Source organism: Amblyomma americanum, chromosome 8, assembly GCF_052857255.1.
Source record: "Amblyomma americanum isolate KBUSLIRL-KWMA chromosome 8, ASM5285725v1, whole genome shotgun sequence".
Classification (NCBI taxonomy): Eukaryota; Metazoa; Arthropoda; class Arachnida; order Ixodida; family Ixodidae; genus Amblyomma; species Amblyomma americanum.
In genome coordinates this window covers 64,749,684-64,777,002 of record NC_135504.1, presented here as the reverse complement: position 1 = coordinate 64,777,002, position 27,319 = coordinate 64,749,684, and the positions used below count along the sequence as shown (strand labels likewise).

Below are 27,319 nucleotides of genomic sequence, written 5' to 3'. Positions count from 1 at the left end.
GGCAGTGACGAAGAATATGACCGACCTCACCGCAATGGAAGAACAACGACCGGTTGTCGGAAGTCCTCCAGGCGTCGCATTTCCTGGGGCTTGAGCGTCGATCATAGGCTGGGCGGGCGGGGGCAGGGAGGTGGTGTTCGGGAACAAGTTGTTCATGTCGGACAGGATGCAGGGGCTGTCGTTGGGGCTGAGGACTCCTTACTGCAGCGGCGTAGGTCATGGCCCGGGATTCTGTGGCCGTCGTGGTGCCAAGTGCCTGTTGCACTTCTTCCCGTAAAACATCCATCAGAGTCGCTGCTTGTGGCTGTGGGGAGGATGGCAGTAATCGGCGTAGTTCCTCTCGGACGATTTCGCGGATAACTTCCCGCAAGCTGTCGCTGGTGGTGGCCCGCGTGTCCGAACGGATTGCACAGGCAGAGGAAGGGCGATTGTACTGCCGAGCTCGGACGTCGAGGGTCTTCTTAATCGTGCAGGCTTCTTGCATAATTTCCTCGACTGTTTTTGGCGGCTGGCGGACCAGGCTGCCAAAGAGTTGTTCTTTTACGCCGCGCATTAAAAACTGAATTTTTTTCCTCGGTTATCTCGGGGTCGGCGCGGCGAAATAGGCGCTTCATCTCCTCAACGTAACCACGAACGGGCTCATTCGGAAGCTGGATCCTGGACTCGAGTCGTTCGGCTCTTTCTTTCCTCTCGACACTGGTGAATACCTTCAATAGTTCTGTCTTGAATAGCTCCCATGTCGTAAGGGACGACTGGTGGTTTTCGTACAACGCGTGTGCGGAACCATCCAATGAGAAAAATACGTGTCCATTTTTGCCGCATCATCCCACTTGTTGAATGCCGCCACGAGCTCAAATTGGTCCAACCATTCTTCGGGGTCTTCGCCTAGGGATCCATTGAAGGTTGGCGGCACCCGCCGCTGCTGCAGTATGATCGGTGTCGACATCTTAGGCGAGGTTGCGGTGCTTGTAGCGGCGTCTTTTCGCTGTCTGGTGCGGTCCGGCAGGGTCCCGAACTAAGGCTCCTCTCCCTGGAGACGTCGGGTAGCTCGTTGAGCTGCTGGCTCGTCCCCGGGCGCGAAGCGCTGAGGGCTGGCTTCACAACTTGAAGGGGGCGTCCTGAACATGGAAGGCTACCCAGAACTTCCACCAGATGTCTCGTAGTGATGACGGCAGTGGAAGGAGCGATGAAGAGGACGAAAGCGTCTTCTAAAAGAAAACTATTTATTGGGCTGACTTGCACCCAAAATGGACTGAATTACTCGGCGGCGGCGAAGCAACTAGCGTGCTCGGCGGTCGTCGAACAGAATATGCGCCGCTGTCGGCAGTGCTGAACCTAAAGCTGATAGCGAACTTTCGAGATAAAGCGTGCAAAGTTACAAGAACATCCCGGAACAACGTAGAATCAGCTCTGCCTGGCTGCGATCAATCGAGATAAAAATCTGCTCGCGTCTTGCGTCGCAAACAAAGCGATAAAGTGGTGTGGCGGCAGATTTGAACAACGAACAAACACTGCAAATATTGGGGGCAATATTACTGGGAGTCCCCGCACCATTGCTGGCGCACTGGTGCAGCGGTTGAGCTATGCGCCGCTCCCCCGCCAGGTGGCTGTTTAAAGCACAGCCTCGTGTGTTGAAACAGCCACCGGTAGGGCTTCTGAGACACGTTGCTCTTCCCGAGCAACCTCTCGCGACAAGTCCTTAATTTCGCTGCCCCGTGAAACGGTGGGCAAGTTGTGTGACGTCACGCGGTCATGTTACCTATTTTGCAGGCAATACATTTCATCTGCATGCTCCGGCCACTCCGGCTGTAAGGCTTGTAGCAACGGTTGGCAACCCCGTCCTTCCTTCCACCCGTCCGTCCGTCCGTCCGTCCGTCCGTCCGTCCATCCATCCATCCATCCATCCATCCATCCATCCATCCATCCATCCATCCATCCATCCATCCATCCATCCATCCATCCATCCATCCATCCATCCATCCATCCATCCATCCATCCGTCCGTCCGTCCAATATTGTAGCCTTGAGAGAAGAGAATCATGGCTCGCAGATAGCATTATTATTTAGCGCCTCATATGCATTTGTAGGTGGGGGTTGCACACGATCACGTAGGAGGTTGAGATTAGGAAGCATGGGAGGATGTCGCGTCCACGGTTGACGCAGAACATGATTAATTAGAGGGATATGGCAAGGGCCTTCGTCCTACTCTAGGTTGAGAATGATGATTATGACTATGACGTGTTCAATCTCACAAAATCTTCAAGACACCTCAACGCTTCAGTAGTGTGTGTGCTTTGTGGTGAAGTGAGCTAGATTAGTCGTGTACGACAGACTAGCTCGTAATAAAACTCAGTTCACAAAACTATGGAAGTTGTTTCCCTCAGAAAATTATGTTGAGCCTGTACCTGTCCGTGTTCTACGGCAGATGGGGTTCCAAAGACGATGACCGAGTAGGCCTTCCTCAACGTGGATACTCGCGGAGACCTGTCCAGCCTGCGATGGTACGAGTCCCCGCTTCGCTGCGCCTCTCCACCCGGCGGTTTCGATGGAATCTTGTGTAGCGTGTACTACGCTCCAGTGAATTCCCGGGATGTGTTGCTTGCCTCTGGAAAGCTTCCACTGGACACCCTTCCTGGTAAGCTTTCTCAGTAAGCGTTCAGCGTACACAAGGTTATCGGTTCTCGGGCACGCGATGCGATGCTGACAGCGGTGGTTTTAATTCTCAACGTTTAGAAAGAGAGCTTGCAAATAGGAAAGAGTGTTGTTTTATATCTGCAGAATGGGAAGTCAAATAGCTATTTTTCAAAGTTTCTCACTCAAGCTAAATTCAACCATCAGGCCACGTTCTAAGAAAACAACCTGCCTAGGTGGGGAGCGAAGACAACTTTAGTACACAAAACCCGCCGCGTTAATCCCTAACTTTGCACAGGACAATACTCTCGCCACAAATGCGTGCCGTGCGCCAACTCAACGGACTTACTCCTGAGAAAGGGACAAGGGGGGTGCAAATCGGGGAAGATCAGCATAGCAGCATGCGATAATCTCGGGAGAAGAGCTCGACTGCATTAGCGTTCGATTCTTCGAAGCGCCGGATGTCGTCTAAGACCACTGAGAGTACCGCCGCAGTCCGTGCTGAAGCGGATAGTCTTTTTTTGTGTGAGAAAAAGGTTTCATGGAACCGCAGCGACTCGAAGCTCATAAAGCGCATAGCCAAGTACTACGAGCTTTAATACGTGTCAAATGTGAAATGAAAGGGTTAGCGTTAAGCAAGTACGTGTGTTTTCGTTTCATTGTTGTTTCTTTTGAGCTCATGCGATGATGTGTAAGTTCTGGAGACATTTAACAAAACGGCGAGCAGCTAACAGTCAATTTCCGGTCGCCGCTAGCCGCTAGTAACAAAAAACATATTGAACCACGGGCTTCTTTAGTTGTTTCAACCGGCCACAATGTGCAGCTGCTATTAGCTACAAACAAGATCACTTTATCGAAAAAAAACAAAAAGACAACAACGATTTGTAGCTGTGAAGTACCATGCACAACGTATACACACTTTGGCTGTTCCTTTTTAACCAAAAATTAAGTTTAGACCACTGCATGATTTAAGGCTCACCACAGCTTGTTGCAAAAGCGTATGACGCAATGAGAAAACCGCACTGTATATTAATGCCGCTTTACTGCAGGAGTCAGTGTCCTGCTCCGCATTCTGGCACTGTGAGAAAGGCGGGGATCATAAAGCGGATTTTTGTTTTTAAATTCACTTCTCTTAGTTTGGTGGTTGAACCGTTTTGCAGTTTGCAAGATTATACAGAAAAATAAACCCACAGTAGCGTCTTAATTCTCTGCAAAAATTAGAGGTAGCGCCATTTTGAGCAGAGATTAGCAAATCAGCCAGAAGTGAAGGCAACAACAATTTATTTCATGTTATTGTGCTCCTCATGCTCGGGCGTGCGCTAACTTCAATGTCGATCAACGCCACTCAATTTGGTTATTTTCACGTATAGCTTATCTGTTGAATGTCTTTTGGAGTGGTACTTTCTGCAGAAACCACAACAAATCTCAAAACAGGCTCCTTGCTGAGTTTTCTGCCAAACTGCCCAGCTTGAATCGAAAGGAAAATATAGCGCACACAATTATTATTGGAGTGCTGGCCGCCAGCAACGCATGCAATTTAAGCACTGCTTTGAGTGCCCTGCGCAAATAATTCTGTGTTGGCTATCCGCAGGCGACGTAGCTACCTGGGATAGCTTTCTTGGCGTGGAGTTCTCAGGTCGTGACCCCGTAGGGCACCGAATCATGGGCTTGCTGTCCACTAACGGCCTGGCCACGGTCGTAGCGGCCGACCCGGCATTGATGTGGGAGGTTCCCGACGCATGGAGCCTCGAAGAGGCATGCACAGTGCCCGTTGCCTACTCAACCGCCTACTATGCGTTGTTAGTTCGTGGGAACTTGCGGCCCGGGGAGTCCCTCCTGGTTCACTGTGGCAGCGAAGGTGTCGGGCAGGCGGCGATCGCCGTTGCGGTCTCGCTTGGATGCACTGTCTACACAACTGTTGGTTAGTGCTCAATTTCGTGAGTTTGAGCTTGCCATTGAAGTTGGAGCTTGCGCATCGCCAGTGCTATCTTGGGATTTGAAATCTCCATTAGCTGCGACTTTCTGTCCTCAGTGGGGTGGTATATACAGATTCATATTGGGTAGGCTATCTCCCTTCAGGCTTCTAGATGTATAGAAGTTCAGCTCTATCAAATAACAGTTAAATGCCATGACAGTGTAGTCGGCTCCAAAGCTTGGTGACAGTGCCGCTAGCGACATGCTAGCTTATTCATAGGGAAAAAGAATCCGACGTTTCTTTGCAACTATAGCTTAAGTGCATGCAGGGTGTTTCATGTAATACTTCACACAATTTTTTTTAATATAGGCTTTTTGAACAACACCTTTAACACTACCTTGCATGGTCATTTTAAGGTCTCGCTTCTTTGTTGGTGGAAGGTAGCTTCTGTTTTACAGGGGAGCCATCGCACTGTCAAGTTTTCGCTTGAGGGTTGGGACGGTCTACACTTGACAGTTACACTTGACATTTGCGGTAGCCTTGTGCAGGCGACGCGTGCCCTCTTCTTCCGTGTAAATATATGCATATATATCTCGCGCGAAAAATAAAATGGAAAAAATGGGCGCGTTGTTGATGGTCTTTTTATTGTGAACGATGAGAGAAGACTTCAGGTCATCCACAAAGAAGAGAGAACAAGGACCGGCGATAGTCTTATGCTTGCGCTCATCGTTACCCATAGGAATATCATGCTCCAAGTAGCCCCAAGCAAAGTCTTATTGTTTAACATGGTCCTTTGCATCGGCCCTCCTGTGCTGCCTGTCAGCGGTTCCATGGTTTCTTTCCCCGAACTGAAAAGAATGTGCACTGCCGCGCCTTTGATTGGTAATCTGCGTCGAAACATTCTAACAAACTTCTGCTACTTTTATTCTAGTCCTTGGTCATATGCACTTCGAACTTTTAGGAGTGTCCTAAGGGGCGCCTTCACTGAGACTTTTGCGTTCTTTTAAATAAACTTATTCGAGCACGGGGCGCGCCGGGATATACACAGGAAGTTCCTTTACACTTGATTTTTTCCAGCCATGAGGCAGTTGTTTCGAAGCCAGGGATTCTTTCTGCCAAAACATTATTTACTGGAAATCTACAGGGGGAAAAGTGCTTTGGTAAGAAGTATGTTTTTTTTTTTACTTATTTCAGAATACTGCAGGCCACTGCTTGCCCAAGCGCCTTTATTGACCTTTTATTGTTGTATGGAAGGCTTCGAAACCTTTTGAATTCATACAAAGAGGAAACAATTTTTTACGCTTTCCATTATTCATAAGTAAAAAGAAAGCTTTCTACCTGGGTCGCAAATTTTTTTTTTCTGCGTCGTTACCATCAGTGCCTACCCATATGGACTGCCAGAAAAGATGGTACCACTTCTATTTTTTTCCATATAAAACAAAAAACTAACAGTACAGTTTGCCCCTCACAACCTTATGCCCTGCTTCTAAGGTTGCAACAAAGAACGAGAGTTCCTCAAGCACCGCTTTTCTCAGCTGGAGGACCGGAACATCGCCGATTTGCAGGACCTATCGTTTGAAAAACACGTTCATCGAGAAAGCAAACACAGGGGTGAGTTCACATTCAATAATATGACGAAGAGCCAGTTAAGAATATTCACATGGGGATGCTCGCACTATAATTGGATGTCTTCACCATATTAGTGCTTTTACCGCAATCGGTTGTTTTCATTTTGGCTCCGTTAAAGTTCCTATCGTTAGTGCCAACTGAAGCTACTGGATGTGGACGAATTGTGGAGCGCATACTATTTTTGTTTATTTCTTCTAATACATACAGAGACCTTAAGAGCATAATTGTGAGTTCTGGAAGAAGAAAAGTGTCGTACAACGGTGGGTGGCCTTGGAACATGGCGTAGTAAAGGTTTCTGTATTGGACCCTTATTGTAGCCGTCCAACTACGATCTCCTTCATTACAATTGCGTACGCCATGTTTCAACTGAAGACCAGTGTGATGATTGTTTTATCTTATTCTCTATCACTGTTATCCGCTATAAACCCTGTTTTTATACAGGTTCGGTGTACTTCTGCGATATATATTCTGGTTATATTATTTTTCCATGTTATACATAGCCTGTTTATTTTTCCTTTGCTTGTTAGTGATGTTCATTGTACATGTTTTTGCACTGACCCCCTACCCCTCTATGTAATACCCTCGAAGGAGGGCCTTTAGGGGTATGCTGAAAAAATAATAATAAATAAAAAGAAATCTATCAGCAGTTACGTGCTGTCGATTGAAAAGAATCACGCGATAATCATTTCACAAGTTGATACCAAGAGGAGGGTGATTTAAAGTGTGGTAGGAAAATAATGTTTATTTATTTACTTTTTATTTATTCAAATACCCTCAGGGCCCGATGCATTAAAGAGGGGAGTGGGAAAGACATACATTGAGTGAGATACAGTGGAGCAGAAATACATATAGAAGAAATGACAACGAGGCGAAAATAAACAAAACAAAACACAAAGAAATAAGGCAAAAGAAGGAAAAGGAGAAAAATAATAAATTCTCAAAAAAAGGAAAACATTTCCGTCATACAGCAATAAGACAGAAAACGAACGCAAAAAGAACTAAAATCTGCAAATAGAGATTAATTAGGGCAGTCTTAAAAGAACTTGGGTTAGTAGTGTTCACAATGTGCCTGGGAAGATGGTTCCAACTGTCAGAAGTGATGAAAACAAAAGAAGAAAAACGTGCTTAGTATGGCATGACGGAACACCTACTTAGCGAAGATTATCAATGCGGCCTGATACATATGTAGGGGTTGTTAGAAGCCGGCTCTTAAGGACAGGATTGTAGTAATCGATCTTATGAAATAGGCATAAGCGAGAAATTTTTTAGCGGAGTGAAAGCAGTGGAAATGATCAGGTGGTCTTCATAACGGGTAACACTGGAGTTACGGTGATTATGGGAAAGTATAAAACGTGACGCATGGTTTTGAACAGATTAGATTTCACATGCTAATGATTACAGGTCAGGGTCCCAGACAGGTGCTGCATATTCCAATTTAGGCCGAACAAGTGTTTTATAAAGGAGCAATTTTATTGAAAAAGAAGAAAGAGAGAACTTTCTACGCAGGTGCCCAAATTGCAATTAGCATTGTTAGTAATAAATTCCACATGCAGATTCTAAGAATCATTAGAAGTTGTGTGCACACCAAGGTACTTATACGAAGACAGTTTCAAGAGGAGTATTATTGAGGTCGTAAGTGGCTATTCCAGTGTTACGTCGAGAAACACGCCTATATTTACGTTTATTAATGTTAAGTTCCATTTGCCATAATTTGCATCATTCCGAAACTTTGATAATATCTGATTGAAGGACAGAAGTGTCAAGTCACTGTTAATTTCACGGTAAATAATGCAATCGTCGGCAAAAAGACATACGGAAGGAGCAATGGTGTCAGGCAAGTCATTAGTATAAATGAGAAAAAGTAGGGGCCCTAGGACAGAACCCTATGGAATGCCTGAGCCCACTGGAGAGGAACGAGAGCTGGATTTATTAGCAGTCACGTACTGAGAAAGATTACTGAGGGAAGACTGAAGCCACGAAATGATGTTAGGGTCGATATTAAGATTATTTAATTTAAAAAGTAGTAATTGGTGACAAACTTTGTCAGAGGCTTTGGGGAAATTGAGGAATATACCGTCATCCATGAAACCTCGGTCAAGAATGAAATGAAGATCCTCTGTAAAACATAGAAGCTACGTCTCGCATGGGAATGATTTACGAAACTCGTGTTGGCAATGACTGAAACAAGAATTTGACTAAAGAAAATTGGCAAGGTGAAAGCAGATGACATGTTCCATGGACTTTCAAAGAATGCTAAGAAGTGAAACGGGCCAATAATTATTAGGAGAATGTTTGACCCCAGCCTTGTGCAGAGGAACCACGTTGCCCTCCTTCCAGTCGCTAGGAACACAGCCAGACTCATGAGATTGTCGAAAGAGTTCAGCAAGAATAATAGCACTAACACTTTGGTATTTTTTAAAAGTTTCGAGTTGATGTTATCCACTCCACGTGATGATGACATCTTCAGCTGTTCAATTATTTTTTCAATGCCAACAGAATCCATTATAATGGGGTTCACAATCAAGAAGTCGTGGGGTGGGTAATGAGGAATTGCGGTATTTAATTCGTTAGTAAAAGAATCTATAAAAGCATCATTAAGAACATCAGCAAACATCAGCAAAATCACCTGCTTTGCATTTGTTTACCGTGACGAAATAAATTCCCTCTCTGTGTTTTCCAAGAGATATTTCCCATCATCTTTCTCATTCACACCAGGAGTGGACGTCGTGCTCAACTCTTTGTCCGGAGAGAAGCTCGAGGCTAGTGTACGCTGCCTGGCGCCTAACGGCCGCTTTCTGGAGGTCGGAAAGTTCGACGTGGCCAAAGACTCTCAGCTGGGCATGCCGTTCTTCCGGAAGAGCGCCACCTTCTGCGGCATCCATCAGGAGGCACTGAACGGTAAAGGTACCTTGTCGAGGAGGGCGTCGGATCCGGTACGGTGCGACCACTGGACACGGTTCGCTTCAGACGGGAGGAGGCGGAGGAGGCATTCCGCTTCATGGACTCCGGATCACACACTAGAAAAGTTATCCTAGAGATAATTCCGGTTTGATTCTTATAGGCGTAGAGGCAGCTTATGCGCGAGAAATTTGGAGGCTAACCACCAGGCTTCCAATTCAGGCGTGGACAATGCAGCGACTTAAAAGAAAATGGAAGTGGAAGCATTCAGAGACAAGAAGGAGCCAGAATGAATTAGGGAGCAAACAGGCGTTATAAAATATAACTGATATATGTTAGCGGCACTGTACTTGGGCAGAGCATATAATCTGGATGACAAGTAACCGATACTGCTTTAAGATAAATAAGTGGATTTATACTGGAGGAAACACATAGCAGGCGGCGACGGAGAGTAAGATGGGAGACGATTTAGGAATGTTTCCTGGATAGAAAGGCTGCAGTTAGCACCGGACAGGACCAAGTGGAGTAAAATTGGAGCGGCCTTTGCGTTGCAGGAGACTCATTGGGATGATGATGGTGCTTACGATAGTAACATGGCACGAAGGAGTGCAAACCTAATGCAAATGCAAATTTCTTTCCAAGCCATTCGAAGCCCAGCGGCAAAAATGAAAACTAGGTGGTTATTAATTTTCACTTGATAAAACAGCATTCTTATGTTTGCCCTTCTACTTATCATATATATACGCTAATTCTCCAGTGCCCAAGCACTTTCATGTATTTGATATAGTTCTGTAACACAGTTCTGATATCCAGAAAACTTATCATTCGAAGGTTCGGCTGCCTTTACGTGTTTTCCATTTTCATAGTACAATATAGTGTACTTTTACTGTATGCAGGTAAGTAATTCCCATTGATACGCACATATACACGGTGGTATGTCCTGGATTTTACTATGTTGTGTGAGTTGTTTGTATTTGTGACCATCGAAACCACCACCAACTTTGGGCTGCCTTGTTTGGGTTAGGAATGGGTCCTCAGCTTAAGGTACAAGAAACGAAACGAAAAAAAAATCTGGAACTTTTGTTTGCGTTCCTGGTGCTTCTGCTTCTGACGACACCTTCGGTGGAATGACCCTGCCTAGAGTCGAAAACGGATGCAGCTTCTGCTATTCGCTCATTGGCACTGATCTATTATCTCTCCACCTACACACAATTAAGCTACGAGATGATATGCGATGATGCTTCGGAAGTGGCGAAGCAATACATCAATGGAGGGCTAAAATTGACTGCAGATCCGGGCAATTACGCGGAAATAACAGTATTAAACAAGGGTGAAATGTATATATAGATACTCTCAGGTCATGAAGAAAACCTTCATAATATCCTTCAGGAGGAGAGGACATTATAGCTGCATCTTACCAGAATGCACCCGATCGCGGAGAAATATTTATTATAACAAAAAGCCCTTTAAATTCAGGGCAAAGCAGTGATCTACGGATGATAAATGAACTTATCTGATAAAGTAATCCAGAAAGACTGCAAAGTAAGGCAGAAAATTGATGCTGAGGATATGATTACGGTTTATGGTTTATGGGGGTTTAATGCCCCAAAGCGGTTCAGGCTATGAGGGACGCCGTAGTGAAAAGCTCCAGAAAATTCGACCACCTGGTGTTCTTTAACGCGCCCTAACATCGCAGAGTACACGGGCCTCTAGAATTTCGCCTCCATCGAAATTGGACCACCGCGGCCGGGATCGAACCCGCATCTTTCAGGTCAGGAGCTGAGTGTCTGAGGATATGTTTAGGAATATCAACAATGTTGAATTCAGGATCAGGATATGCAATTAAGAGATCAGTTTACATGGGTAGGTAATGCATGGCGACGAAAAGATAATATATTGCCTCTTATAATGACGCACAAATTCCGAGTGAAGGCAAATGTAACGCGCGGTGGCAAAAACCAAGAGACCAGAGGAGGTTAGGAAGTTAGCAGGGATAAGGTGGCCGCACTTGGACAAGGAAAGCTTTGTACTGTGGTGGATGTTAGTAGCCTGATAATAATAATGATGATCAAAATGTCTCGTAGGCTCGGACGGAAGAGACGACCCGCACGACGGCTCCGGCATCGTTCCTCGCAGTGGGGGCGGAAGCGCGCACCTGGTTTTACGAGAACAAGTCGTACGTCGTCATTGGAGGCCTGGGTGGCTTCGGCGTGGAGCTCGCCAACTGGATTGTAGGGCGCGGCTGCAGAAGCCTCCTGCTCAGTTCCCGCTCGGGTGTGCGGACGGGATACAAGAAGCTTCAATTCCGGCGGTGGCATGCTGCGGGCGTAAAGGTCCGCGTGACTAGAGCCGACGCCTCAACAGCGTGCGGGGCCCGCAAGATCATCGATGAGGCTTCGACAATGGGGGCTGTCGGCGGTATCTTCAATCTCGGTTTGGTAGGTGGATTGCGTACCGGAAGTGGGCAGAGTGGGTGAGGGAAGAAACGCTGGTTAATGACATCCTAGTCCAAATCAGGAGGAAGAAATGGGTTTGGGCAGGGAATGTGATGCGAAGGCAAGATAACCACTGGCTCTTAAGAGCAACGGTGTGGATTCCAAGAGAAGGCGAGCGTAGCAGGGGGCGGCCGAAAGTTAGGTGGGCGGATGAGATTAAAAAACTTCCAAGACATTGGGTAGGCGCAGCTGGCAAGGGACAGGATTAACTGGAAAGACATGGGAGAGGCTTTTGCCCTGCAGTGAATGCAGTCAGGTTGATCATGACGATGAACCTGCCACTTCATTATGAGCTCTCCTTAGGTGCACATAACTGCATACGTCTCTTGGTGCAGTTTCGCTTGCAGAGCGAGAAATGTGAGGTTGCTAAAGGTGGCCATGCCGGCTTCATTAAATGTAACAGATTCAAGGAAATTACCAAGTGTGATCCTCGAGGTCCTATTTGGGATGTGTCTGGAACGTTGCCGTATAATTACGCCGGCTCAGTTCACAACGGTGGCAGGTGTTTGGACGAACAATCTTCAGACATTGGGCTCCTCCTGGCACAGGCTTGCAGGCCTGTGTATGGTTTTGTCTTTTTGTACCTTCGTTGAGCGCTCGTGCATTTCTATTGTGCCGCGCAAGTACAGCAAGCGGCCTGTATGAAACAGAGGAATTGAAGAAGGGCTGCTACAGCCCTGTTTAAATAATATCCACCAAAAACGGTAAATAAGAAAACGTCTTCACCAGAAAGGTGATATTTGAGTCAGGGTTTTCTTTAGCCGGCACATGTGAAGTACCCGCTTCTGCGTAACGATTGTTGTTTGACTGGCTTATTGTGCAAGTGCCGTGGTCTCATTTAATGTATCAAAATCTTTGTGTGGGCTAGTCGGTAATTCATATTAAGTAAGAGTAGTGCAGCGTAAAAAACAGGGACAGAAGGGGAAGACACAAACAACAGGACTGGGTTGTGTCTTCCCCTTCTGTCGCTGTACTTTTCACTGCACTGCTCTTAGTTAAGATGAACCACCGATTAGCCCACACCAAGATTTGGATAGAATGCATTCCTCCTGCATTGGTCTCTTTTAATTCTTGTTCCTTGTGCTTCCCGAACCTAACATCCGAAAAGACGATTAAATATGGAATGAAATATTAAGAAGCCCAGACTCTAGGGTGCAAAAGGAACTGACGCAACCGGCAGCTGCAGCATTACTTAAATTTAAGTGCTAGTCTTGTAGTGAATAAACTCCCCACTCCTCTCCAGGAGGCCTGCTTGCCGTGCCGGAGAGGGTGGGTACGGGTTCCTGTTCAAAGATTAAAATTTATTCTGAATCTGAATCTGAAGAGACGTTCCGGCCCTAAATAGGCCTTTTGAATGGATAACCATACATATGATCGCGACACGCGCATATCTTGACGCCAATGCACTTATTGTTTTTGTTAAGGCAAATCATCTCCGTTTCTGGCTGCAGGTGCTTCGTGACGCATTGCTTGAGAGCCAGACCCCCGAGGCCCTCGAGACAGTGTGCAGAGTCAAAGTGGACGGCACACGACACTTGGATGAACTGTCGCGAAAGTTGTGCCCGGAGCTGGACCACTTCGTCGCCTTTTCATCCTTGGCATCTGGACACGGGAACATTGGGCAGACCAGATACGGCTACGCTAACGCAGCGATGGAGCGCATCTGTGAGCGGCGCGTCGCGGATGGGCTTCCCGGTGAGTCGAGCTCTTAGTTTCCGGCCTCTACAGTATGGCTACAATAATCTAAGGGATTCCGCGGCGGTCAAGCATGACAGTCAATGTACAGGGACGATGCAAAAGAAACACGCGGTGCACCTACCCGCTCCGCTGTTCGCATTTATTAACGCGATAGCGTTAAGGCAGCCGTTTTTCAAAAACTCCGACGCCAACGTTGGGAACTAAAACGCATATGACGCTCCTGACGCCAAGGTCGCGTGAACTTGTGACGTCATCACAACCAGCCTTCTGTGGAAGATGGCAGTTAAATTAATAATTGGTCGCGAGCAGTTGCTCGGGGAGAGCAACCTGGGTTTAATAAGCCCTACTGGTGACAGTGTTTGAGAAAGCCATCCCCTCCCCCCCCCCCCCCGACAAGGCAGTGGAGCATTGCATAAGAGCTGCACCAACGCGCCAGGATTGGTATGAGGAGTCCCAACGATCTATGAATTTGAATTTGCCAAGGGTACCCTAGTCCTCTTAATTGACCCTTTAACGCTATCGCGTCATACTCTTCAGGCGGGGCTTAAGTACTGTCCCCTCAAGATCTTTTCATTGCTCTTGTACCTGGTCGGTAAAAAAAGACGCCAGTCTTTGAAGGTAGAGTCATGGAGGACTGTAGAGTATGTTTCTTACCGCAAGAATAATAACGCAGTGAACTTTAATTTCAGTAGGGGATGCGCTGTTCGTATTTATTGGTACCACGACAGTACTTTGACCCAGTCCTCTTGCGACCTTCCGCCGAAAAGAGCCGTCAAAAAAAATTTTACTTGCCTTTCAACTTGACTGACAGGCCGTGCAGCACGGATATGTAGAAACGACAGGGAAGCATTTGATATATGTAGTATGGTCAATTCTGCACACGCTATCTGTTGTCTGTAATCGGAAATATTCGGAAGTAATCAGCGCGCCGTGATGGATTTTGCATCTGGCTGCTGATTTCAAGTTTGCGGGTTTGATACCATCTATGCTAGCCCCATTTTGATGGAGATTAAATACGATACGCCTGCGATCACAGAGCTGGTTAAGGAACTCTAGTTGGCCAATACTAATCATACCTTAATATCATGTATTCCTATGCGCAGTTAAATCCCAGAATCTAGAATTTCAACTCATTTTATTTAGAATCTGAATGTATAAGTATGCCCTTATTATTGCCTCTAGTGGATAACAAGTTTTATTGACGCAGAAAAACTCTGACTCCGTGTTTGTGGCTTCAAGACGCAATGAGTCATTTCAAGAAGGAAATGTCTATGCGTTGCATTAGAGGCACTGCTTAACGGGAGATTATATATAGACGGCTCTAAAGTGGAAGTACTCTCAATGCATCAACATGCGGCCAGTAGGATCCTGTATTGCAATAAGATACACCATACCGCTGCTCTGAAAATCTTGGAACGTTGAAAGTCATCTGCATTAAAAAATTTACGATTTGAAGTTCTTTATTCCATAAGCAAATGCAGATATTTCGCAAAACCTTAGGTGGCTGCGTGTAAGAAGAATAAATGTATCCCAGGATTCAAACCTCTAAAATAATTGGCTTTAGAAAAATGAAAGTGTAAGCAGTTCCACGTAGGTTACTTTGCGCGGTATTTATGCAGTGTAAATAAAGGTGTGTAAAACTCTTAAGAGGTATTAATGCATCTGCAAGTATCGATGTGAAATGTTTACTGTTTTGTAGCGAAATGTTTACTGTTTTGTGCGGCTGCGCCGCCACACTGTCACGTGGTTGGTCACGTGGTGCGGAGCAGCGGCTGCTGCCGGCGGCGCGGCGCCGGCGAAACCGAGCTGCAACAGCTGTGCGCATGCGCCGTGTCAAGTGGGACGAAGCTGAAGGAGGAACGCCCAGAGAAACGGAGTGGTTAATGGGCTGACTTTGCAATTTAACTTACCAAGTTCCACTCGGCCAGTTGTAGCTATCGCGTCACTCCAGGTTTAACCAGAGCTAAACCACCGCCAATTTTTTCTAATAAGGCACGCCTTTGAACGGTCGAGTACAGGGACAGTACAGCTTTAGTGAAACATCCTCGACGAGTGTTATTTCATTCGATGTTTTGAAATTCTTATTTCATTCGATGTTTTGAAATTACTTATTTGCGTTATTAATGTTAATGAGAGTTGACGGGCGCATCACACGGAACGAACTTGACTCAATAGGCAAGAAGACGCAGGATATGTGTTTCATTCCTTCCGCCCTTTTTAATCTTTACATGGCTTCAACAGCTTGCTGAAAACGCTATCATATTGCATTTAACGAAGCTTTCATGGATGGTTAACTGTTGCAGAAGGATTCCTTATTTCTAAGAATTGATACTGATTAGTACTGGCGTGGACTCATTCTCACATGCAGAGTGTCTGACGTCACGCGAGCCAAGGCTTTAAAAAAGCCTTCCCCGCACATGGGGACAATCAAACGAAATATTGGTTGCCATTGTTTGCTGCTCCTGAGATTACCCTTTTAATTCCCCCTGATTAGTTAATAAGGTAATAATACTTATGCAAAATTCGTAATATTCATTTTTGGCGAAGATCGTTTCGTTCAATTTTAACGTGGCTCAGAAGCAGCCAGTTAGGCATTTTGCCGCAGTGTATCTGCTGCGTGATTCTTTTTGCTCTCTGAGCATTCAGAGAAAGTAAGCGAACTGCGAACAAAAAAAATGCGCGCTTGTGCTTTCGCACTACCTTACTGCAGCGCTACCAAGCACGTTTGGATGGAATTAAGCGTGCGTGCTCACTTCCTCGAAGTAAGCGTTTGAAGCAACTGACAGCATAGTCCTTGAAGTGCGTTAGGATACTCATCGGAAACATTGAATGCGTGCACGGATATCTGCGAGAATTCATACGCAGGCCACCGAAAGTGACTTCAGACGGGGCTTGTATTCGGCCATCACACTCACAAAAGGAAAAAAGGAAGGGAAAGCAGTTAAGATACAACCTCAAGGTACACCCTCCGTTTCATTTGAGTGGTGGCGGCTCACTTGGACGCGGTTTCGTTTCGGTTGTTCAAAAGACGGTCGAAAGCACTGCATTATGGTAGCGCTTGAGAGCAGACGCGCAGTTTTATTTTCATATTTAAACGGCTTTCATTCAATGCTGAAAAGAAGAACCACGCATGGTATACGTTGTCACAAGTATATATCGGTCCTTCTTGAACCCTATTGTCACCATAATGAAACTTGGGATTACCCTAGATATCGAACCACTGCGAAAGTCATTTAGCCCAAAGTTCATATCAATATCGGGCAACAATTGTATCTGTTAACAAAGTAGTTAAGCGGATTATAAAAAAACTACCCAGAGAAGCGCCACGTGACGCCAAACAAAAGTTTTTGGTTTCAGCCTGTTGGCATATAGCACTTTTTTAAAATACTTGTTTCAAGTTAAGTGAAACAAGCTGTTAATAACAGTGCGGTCAGCCTGCATAACTACACAAAAGAGCTTAGAGTTAGAATTACATTACTACAATAAAGAACCGTCTTTTTGCTACACAGGATCACAATATTTTAGTCGTACATTCCGCAATTAGTCGTGCTCCACAATTATATTTTCTCGCCGCGTCTTGATACAAATACGCGGGCTCACGCCCATGCCGGGGAGATGCGAAGAACTTTGAAGCTTTTAATTCCTAGGTTTCATTCTAAATGTTAGCACTGGTTGTCGTCGACGTTTCTACGAGGCTTAGCTCTGTAGTTTATTAACATATCTGCAGGTATAAAATGTATAAGGAATGTTGCGCGCACTGACTGTCCAGGACTTGCCATTCAGTGGGGCGCCATTGGTGATGTCGGGGCGTTCCACGAGTCCATGGGTGCTGGTGCGTCGGTCGGCGTCTCTGCTCCACAAGGAATCGGTAGCTGCTTGAGCGTCCTAGATCGATTACTGAACCAGAGGTGCCCGGTTGTCTCCAGTTTCGTCAAAGCCGACACGTCGACAAGAACAGATGACACGAAGGCGAATTCGAGGGACCTCGTACAAACAGTTGCACACCTCTTTGGTAAGTGACGCTGAATAGCTAACACCGTTTTGGTGACCTTGCAATGAACTATAGCGCGAAATTTACTTCCACAGGGTAATACTTGAACATGTGGTATTAGCACTGTTACGAGCTAGCTCGCATTTTTGGTAGTGTCATGCATGCTGTATTACTTCTCGAACATATTCAGAAATATGAAAGGGTTTATACTTACGTACAAAATTATAAGCAAACTAGGTTTTATACATAAATACAGCAAGTTTGACTGTGGGTTTTTTTTTTTTTTGACGGCTTTACCAGAGCTATTCTTCAGGAAGTACGTTGTCTGCTTCTTTCACTCCAGTGTCTAGTACATTATGTTTTATTTATCCAGCATCCTGCCCGCAAAGCCATCATAATACATTGGAACCTTAAACTGAAGTGTTCGGTTGCAGCTTAAGCAGAGTGTACCGCAGATAGACTTAAGGCATACAGGGCGTGTCAAACGTAAAGTAGGCGCTCTCTAGTGAGCGCCACCTTCAGTCATGTGGTTCAATTGGTAAATGATGACGTGCGCCTGTAGGGTTAGATGTGCTGCATATTACATTTATTGATGCCACTTCTTAAACTCGCCTCACTTCTTAAAGTTGGCGGATTTCTGATAAGAAGGTGTCACTGCAGGCGTCGAAGATGCGTCGAGCCTGGATCCCAACATGTGTCTCGGCGACCTCGGCATGGACTCTATCGTCGGCGTCGAAGTCCAACAGACGATGTAGCAAGACTACAACCTCACCCTGTCACAGACAGAAATACGAAAGCTTACGCTCAACAAGTTGCGAGAGATAGGAGACTCTGTGGCCGCTGACCGCCACGACACGGAGATGCCAATGGACCAGGACGAGGACAGGGCTAGTTCTACTTAAGTTTTTTTCGCTTAATCGCGCTCAACGCTCGGTCCCCTCATAACAGACCTTCCTTGATTTTGTCAGGACTTGTCTGTCGCTCAATAAATCGTTTTGGTTGGCAATATTTGCGTGAAATATGAATATATTACCTGGCATAAAATGCTGCTCCCCACGCTAAAAAAACTCAGTGGAGATTGTTGGCGATTCTTGCAGGATCAAAATGCAGAGAAAAGGACAGGGATAGGAACCAACACTAAATAGTGTACTGAAGTACTGTGATCGGCTACTGAGTCGGAGTTGCCTGGTTCGAACCCGACCACGGCGGCCGCGTTTCAATGGAGGCGAAACGCAGAAGGCGCCCGTGCGCTGTGCGATGCCAGTGGACGCTGAAATTCCCAGGTGGTCGAAATTGTTCCTCAGGCCACTACTACGGCACCTCTGTCTTCCTTTCGTCTCTCACTTCCTGCTCTTTATCCCTTCCCTTACGGCGTGGTACAGGTGTCCGCCGATATATATATATATATATATATATATATATATATATATGAATCTGCTTGAGAGGGTTCCCATGATTTATACTGAATGATTATCCTGCAGGCTGGGTGAATCTTCTTAATACCTGCCTTGTTGGCTATACTTGCTGCTGTAGTATTTATATTATTATGCGTGAATGAGGTGCTGCCGTGCAAGGCGTTGTTAAGTGTGTTTTATTTTTGAATGGTTAAGTGAATTGGTGAGGCATTGGCTAGAATTGGTAATGCATTATTTGAGGTTCTAAATTCTTCAGTTATCTTCAGCTGTGCAATACGTTGAATGGCTCTAAGTTTGTCGTAGTATATGCGCAGTAGGCTTATACCATATTAGTAAGGTATAGGTGACCATGCGTTGTGTGGTCCTTGTGCATAAGTGCATGAGATGTTTCGGAGTCATTCCCCAGGAATCTCCTGTGAATCTATTGAGGTTTAGCGCGACTTTGGTTGTATAATCCTGTATATCTCGTAAGTGTTGGATGAAAGAAAGCTTTCCGTCAAATGTAACACCAAATATCTTGAGCAATTTGACATGTTGAAGTGTTTGTGAGCCGAGTTAATTATGTGATGGTCTTGAATGGTATTGTTTCCCCATTGTGATAAGGTTTGATTTCTTGGTGTTGAAAATAATTTGCTTCTTCTGTGCCTATTGCAGTATAATATTTAGACGTTCCATTTATCTATTTTCAATTTGATCTCTGATTTTGCCCTTTACTATCAGTGTTATATTATCTGTGTATGCCTGGATGTAAATTTTGTGTGGCATTTGGGTGTTTAGAAGGTCTGTTATTGTAATATTCTATAGTAAAGTGCTAACTTGGTTAACGTTGAGAAGAACCCTGTGTTGTTCTGTGTTGTACTTTCATGTGTTCTGAAGTGTATATTATAATACGGTCTTGCAGTATGTTGGCTGTGGGTGTGGTGAGGTTTTGAAGATTTTTGTGTGAATTTAGTAATCCTATTACGTGTTGTCGCTGAATGACATTAGATGCATTTTTTAATATATCAAGAGCAAGAAGGATCTTTCTCTCATGGCTCATCATGGATTGTATTGTGTGTTGTTTTATATTTCGCAGAGCCTTAATAGTCGAAATGTTATGTGCGAATCCGTACTGATTGTTCGGAAACAAGTTACGGGTGTGTAGGTAATAATAGAGTATCTTTGAGGAGTGTCTCGAGAATTTTGCCAAGAATGGAGTTTAATGTTATGGGACAGAAGTGATCTGGCTGTGTTGCGGTGGAGTCAGAGTTTCTTTTAGGAGTATTACTTTCGACTCTTTCTACTGAGTGATGAAATGTCCAAGTTTAAGAGCTGCATTGAAAATTCTTATGAAAAATGGTTTCTGTTTACTGTACAAGGCTTGGATGAAATACTATGCGATTTCAGTGCACGTTAAGAAACCCCAGGAGGTAGAAATTATCGGCAGCCCTCCACTACGGCGTCTTTCATAGCCTTAGTCGCTTTGGAGTGTTAGACCCTATAAACAAAAAACACCACTACGTCCCATGGTATGCAATTTGGTACAAACAAGCCGTAGACATTTATTTATGTTTTTAAACTGGTTCACTTTTTCAAAGATTATTGAAACGATTATGCGCATCACTTCTGACATGTATAAAACGTTTCAGAAAAGGCTCAAGCATTGCTATCTCAGGAATGAGGAGGTTATGCTAGGCTGTAGAAGTAAAGGCGTGCAGTAATGTGTTCAGTCAAACCTTACCTTTTTTCTCTGTGCAAAAAAAAATAATTTACACAAATCAACCTCGATTCTTCCGACAATTGGCGTCATGCTTTTTACATTTTATTCTCACCACCAATGCCTCGAAAACGCCAATGTCAAGGCGATACGCTTTGAATTTCATTTTCTCCCATAGAGATAAAGTTAACAAACCTGATCTCAGTTCCAAAGTGTATTACAGCGCTAGCGACAAGGCAGGTCCTCGCGACCTTATCATTGTACTTAATATCCAGTTCAATGGCTATTTTGATCTTAAGTTATGAGAAATGTGGCGTATGAAAGCTCATACAATGAACCTGAATGCAAATCGTCTGCTAACAACCGCTGTAGCGGCTCGGTCCCTTTGGAGCTCGGCTGCTGATCCCAAGGTTGTGGACTGAGATATTTGCTTCATGAGCCGTATTCCGATGCAGGCGAAATGAAAAAAAGTGCCTGTGCGTTCCGCCACGTGCTAACGAACTCGAACTGGTTGAAACTAAGTTGCTGCCACCTCCTACGACGTCCCTCATAGCACTTTTATCACTTCAGGACATTACACTTCATATGCCCCCAAGTGAGCAGCGCGAATGCTTCACGTCAATGAGGGTGAAAGATGACTAGCGCACACAATGCCTGTATGCGTGACACTCCTGCATGATGATCATTATTCATGTATTCTCAGTAACCCTTGCGCTCTCAACAGGTAAAAAGAAATTCGAAACTTGCGGTCACTAGCCTTGAATGTAACTACATAACATCGCGAACATTCACTTTTTGCGAGGCATACATTTGTTCTTTGGAATTTACTTTATGAATATGCCTTTTCTGCTCGGCGCAGACCTGTAGAATATATATTCCCTGTTCTCCAGCTAGATATCACATACAAATAGTTTTCTTCTATAATTTTTACATGTTCCTGATCATGGCATACCTTGGCAGCTCGTATTTAACTAGAAATTTTGCGCTGCGACTTGAGGGCCTCGATGTCTCGGTTCTTTGAAACGTAATGTTAAAATACCCTCCTGCTTTATATCAGTGTTGCATGCGTAACTTGAATATTAAAAACCTTTTTCGTTAAACGATGAAAAATTTGAATGATTTGTGGGGTTGGAGACTATATATTACGAACTGTATCTTATTGGCGTATTTTTTTTATCGTATCTGCCTGCGTTTACCTAATTTTTAAGCTTCCGCTCACTCCTATCTTTGCCCGTATTGAACCGACAGTATGTAAAAACAAACAAATATTAAACAAATAAAAGTTTATATAGTTTGATTCTCACTCGAATGACATCAGAAATTACCGTGAGAATGGTAAATGATTTTAAAAGTTGTTTATTACTTTTCACACTGGAATATTTTCGGAATCAATACTTAAGCACATAGTCATACGTATACTTCGCTGATGGTGATTATTAGCGCTAATAATGTATGTAAGAGTCGCACTCCAGGCGCAGCCAAGGCTGTGTCCTTCCTCAAAACGTTTGTTGATTTTCTTCGTCCACCATAGACTTCGCTGCATCCAGTAATAAGAAGTTGAGATCACCTGCACTGCTCGCGTTTTGATTCACTGAATTCTGTCGACCGGAATACTACACCTGGTAGTCTGCCCCACAGGTTGAATACAAGAGCCGAGAGGAGAGGAACAATAACACATAGGGAGTCGCACCCAATTTCTTTTACTTCTTTTAGAGACGCATCTAATACCCTGTCACACAGCATTCCTCGAAGGCCTTTCCAACAAAGGCACCTTTTTTCACCAAAGGAGCGAAAGCTTAAAGGAGCAGCGACACATCTACACGGCGCAGCCAAAAGGTGAAACAGTCGTTTAGGCTTAGCGCACGCTGATGACCACCGTGGCGGCGCCGTGGCTGGTCACGTGGTGCGGAGCATCTGTCGATGGCGCGGCGCGCCGACGAAACCGAGTGAGGGGGAGTGCAGAGGAGAGGGGAAAGAGAGTTTATCCATGTCCACGGAAGAAGATGGAGAAGGAATACCTAGCGAAACGAAGGGGCGAAAGACTGACTTTGCAATTCGACTGAGGAAGTTCCACTCGGCCAGCTCTAGCTATCGCGTCATTCCAGGCATAACCAGATATAAACCCCAGCCATTTTTTTATTCTCCCACGTCCGCTTCTTTCAATCGCCGAAACGCAAGTTTGTTACCCTTTTTAAACATCAATAAAGTGAAGTTTGCAGCAGAGATCAAACTAATCGAAAGCAAAAAATAAAAATTCACTGAGAGAAAAATCTTCGAAGCACTCTGTATAGCCGAGGAGAGAACCAGGAGTGTGAGCGAATTACCTGTAGTTCAGTCAGCGTAGGCGCCCTCGTATCATTCACGGCGGATGGATACTGCGCGTCTGTGACACAATGAAAACGTTAGTGTTTTATATGGTAATATATTCTCAGCTTTTTTTGCAAATGAACGAAAACTGATGGCAATCCACGGTCACGTCTGCATGTCCTGTACTTTGCCCATTGTGTTTTTCTAATGGGGAAGTGATCACATGTCCAAGTCTTTAAGATACCACAGAAAGCGTGCGAAGCTCTCACAACAGGGTCAATCAATTGAAACTGCGATATGTGTCGTGTGTTAAAAACACACGACTTTGCCTTTTTTGCTCTTTTTGTGGCCGACAATGAAATGTTCTAGAACGGCTACTGCGAATCAAGGCAGTCAAAATTCAGAGGGAAGTTCAGTTTTTGCCGAGCTGACATCCAGAAAGGGGCTCCCAAAGCCATTTGTTGCAGTAGCGATGCGCTGAATAAACCAAAGATCGTGTATTTATGTGTTCAGCGCGCCACATCTCAAACTTGTACAGAAATTGTACTTGTGCGTGCGACCATATCACCTTGCCGTTACCAAATGCAAAAGGGCACTCACGCTTCCTTATATGGCAAGGCGATTGCCATTTCGAAGCTGCTTGCGCTAGCAGAAGCTCTCTTTAGCGCTAAAGACAAAGTGATCTTGCATTCCGATTGTCTATCGCGAAAAGATGAGAGAGCATGGGTGGTAGACAAAAGCGGCTCCACACGAATGCCTCGCTCTCCTTCATTGTTACAACTGAGGATCCCTCGCACTATGACAGCAGCGGACACGCAAGAGACGATTTTACTCTGGTAAGAACCATCGGATAACTGCTACTTAAAAGAGAACGATAAGAAGGGAGTGAGCGAGGAGGATCCCTCGCACTATGCCAGCAGCGGACACGCAAGAGATGATTTTGCTCTAGTCCGAACCACTAAATTAGTGATACGTAAAAGAGAACGATGAGAAGGCAGTGAGCGAGGAGGATCCCTCGCACTATGCCAGCAGCGGACACACAAGAGACGATTTTACTCTTGTCTGAACAATCGGATAACTGCTACGTAATAGAGAACGATGAGAAGGCATTGAGCGAGGAGGATCCCTCACACTATGCCAGCAGCGGACACGCATGAAACGATTTTGCTCTAGTCCGAACCACTAAATTAGTGATACGTAAAAGAGAACGATGAGAAGGCAGTGAGCGAGGAGGATCCCTCGCACTATGCCAGCAGCGGACACACAAGAGACGATTTTACTCTTGTCTGAACAATCGGATAACTGCTACGTAATAGAGAACGATGAGAAGGCATTGAGCGAGGAGGATCCCTCACACTATGCCAGCAGCGGACACGCATGAAACGATTTTGCTCTAGTCCGAACCACTAAATTAGTGCTACGTAATAGAGAACGATGAGAAGGCATTGAGCGAGGAGGATCCCTCACACTATGCCAGCAGCGGACACGCATGAAACGATTTTGCTCTAGTCCGAACCACTAAATTAGTGCTACGTAATAGAGAACGATGAGAAGGCATTGAGCGGGCAGGATCCCTCGCACTATGCCAGCAGCGGACACGCATGAGACGATTTTGCTCTACTCCGAACCACTAAATTACTGCTGCGTAAAAGAGAACGATGAGAAAGCAGTGAGCGAGGAGGATCCCTCGCACTATGCCAGCAGCGGACACGCAAGAGAAGATTTTGCTCTAGTCCGAACCACAAAATTAGTGCTATGTAAAAGAGAACGATGAGAAGGCGTTGAGCGAGGAGGGTGCCTCGCACTCTACCAGCAGCGGACACGCAAGAGACGATTTTGCTCTAGTCCGAACCACAAAATTAGTGCTACGTAAAAGAGAACGATGAGAAGGCATTGAGCGAGGAAGGTCCCTCGCACTATGCCAGCAGCGGACACGCAAGAGACGATTTTGCTCTAGTCCGAACCACAAAATTAGTGCTACCTAAAAGAGCCCTCGGAGCCCTCGGGCTAGGTCAGCAGCGGACACGCAAGAGACGATTTTTCTCTGGTCTGAACCGCCGGATAAGTGCTGCGTAGAAAAGAACGGTCAAACGGCAATGCCGCGAGGCGGATCCCTCGAGCTAGGCCAGCAGCGGACATGCAAGCGACGATTTTGCTCTGGACTGAACGGTCAAAACTTCTGGATTAGTACTGCGGAGAATACGATGAGGGGGCAATGATACGGAACGGAGCGCTCGCGCAAAGTCAGCTCCAGACACGCTTGAGGATAACAAAAACAGGGATAGATGATTTTTTTCTGATCAGAACACCCGGATTAGTGCTACGTAGAAGAGAACGATGAGAAGGCAGTGCCACGGTTTGGAGCGCTCTCTCATTCTCTCGATCGCCTTATGCTATTCAGCAATAAGAAATTTATTATGCGTTGATACACTCTCTTATTTCTCTATAAGACTTATATCAAACCAATTTTGGAATTTAGTTTTGTTCTGTCCTCCGGTCGTCGTAGATACAAAATTAAACCTCTGGTGCTTTTGGAGGTCTGTTGTGCTTTTGGAGGTCTCTGGTGCTTTTGGTGCGGTCTACGGCTCTGCCTGGGTTTGCCAAAATCAGTGGCAAATTTTGTCCTCCCTGTAAGCTCACGTACGGGACTAGAACTCTCGCTTCCGACTCCTCACACTGCGCACTTTCTTACGGGGACTTGAGCCTTTGTCTGAAGCGGCTCCTCCAATTTTTTGAGAAACCCAGCTTTGTTTCTAGATAACCATCGGCCGCGATAAAAACTGCCTCAATTTGTGAGTACAGAGTACCTGTTGTCCAGAACTGCAGTATTGGTTAGGTCCGTGCAATGCGTTAGGAATGTGCAGGCTGCACCAGCTGTTTTCTTCGATTATTCGCTGCCGCTATAAGCAAAGAACATGTCTGCCAATGGGCCTAATGGTCTCCTGGAAGAATATCTGTTCCAGTATCCGAGCCATGTAGCTCTTTTCACACACGCATCTCAACACCGCCAAAAAGCAGCCGTTGGTATTCAGTCCCACACACTAGATTGGTGCTCTTCTATCTGTGTCCCTGATTATACACCAATTTTTGCTGCTGAATTTCTTGCTATGGTTTGGCCTTTCAAAAAGTTCTCCGCAGTTTTCACTTATTCGTTGTCTCTAACTGCCTCTCAGGCTTGACAGTGCTCAAAAGCTCGAGGGCAAGTTCCTTGTACCGATCCTTAATGTACTTTTTAACCTTTAATATGCAAGAAGTGCGTTTTCAGTGGGTTCCAGGGCACTGTGGCATTACTTCAAATCCGATGGCTGAGAACTTTGCGAAATCAGCTTTTAATGGGCCTGTTGATCATGTCGTTCCAAACCTTACCGTGCTGGCCGCGACCCATTATGAACGTTTCAAACATCACCAGAGCCTGATATATGAGCCCATCCTCACTACATCTGATTACAAACATTTAAAATTCGTATAGAATATACGTTCTTTCACATTAAGGCAATGTGAGGTTTCCATGACGCTGTTGCGGTGCAGGATTCCTCGCCCTAATACATATTTATGCTGTTCTGGGTTCACGCCTTCGAATTCATGTGCAACATGCGGGGACGTTGAAACGATACATCATTTCATGCTCTACTGCTATCGGTTGCACGGTAGAGAATTAAGTTTTGCTAATTCCTCTCGCTCATTTATGGCTGGCGTTAAGAATGATTAAGTTAAGAACATTAAGTTAAGTGAAAAATGATTTTTACTTTGAAGAAGGCTTCATGCGGTTTTATGAAAGCCCATATCACTTTATTGCCACCCACAATTTATATCTCATTTGCATATTCAGCTTATTGCTTACAAACCATTTACTGTGTATACTCTCTAGTTCGAGACCTGCAAGTATTCACATCAATATTGTTTTTGTGCTTCTTCTCTGTAATTAGTTCACTTCACGTTTTACTGTGCGTGGATGTTCAACAGAGGAGTGTTGATACTGCTGGTGGAGACAGGTATGCATTTTGTACAGTGGGCTTTAATAAGGGTGATGATGTTCTGCAAGTGAATCTGTGTCATTGCTGAGAAGTAGTGGTTGGAATGGCTAAAACAGTGAGTGCCATAAGACGGCAGTCTCAATTTTCAACAAGAAAAAACACTCCGCACTTACCGTAAACACTAGTGTCGTTTCTTTGACTTCTCTGGTGTTTGGTGGGAATGGCACCATTGACACTGAAAAGCAGTGTACCCTCCCTGCTGAATCCCAGGAGGGGGTAATGATGTGTTTGGCACAAGTGCTGGAAGTGAAAACTTGAGTGTCATTCTCCTCTTGTATATAATAAAAATCTTCCATTCATAGTGTCTATGTGAGTATGTGTACTTATGAAAAACAACAAAATTCCTTCTTGGTGCAAGCTCATTATAATGATGCTGTGTTTGAGGCAGGAGTACACTGGTCAAAGAAATGAAAATTGGAAATTAATATGGACGTGTACATAAGCTCGAATTGAAGTCATAATGCATGGATGGCAGCTGCGGTGACAGTGCAAAGACTGTGTGGGTACACAGCAGTCAATAGCTACGTTAATTACCTTGTCTATGTGTGTGGTCAAGTTTTGCATGGATATAACCTCCACGGCAGGGAAAGCCATAACGCATGCTTGTTGGT

At 45.1% G+C, this 27,319-nt stretch overlaps 1 pseudogene across 1 annotated transcript; it reads left to right on the top strand.

Annotated features, from left to right (window-relative positions):
* Nucleotides 1–218: 218 nt before the first annotated feature.
* Nucleotides 219–18,178, top strand: LOC144102449 (fatty acid synthase-like; annotated as a pseudogene). The gene is made up of 7 exons (XR_013308210.1): nt 219–252; nt 4,222–4,551; nt 8,890–9,107; nt 11,157–11,510; nt 13,019–13,262; nt 17,035–17,277; nt 17,917–18,178. The product of XR_013308210.1 is annotated as a fatty acid synthase-like (transcript).
* Nucleotides 18,179–27,319: the final 9,141 nt, after the last annotated feature.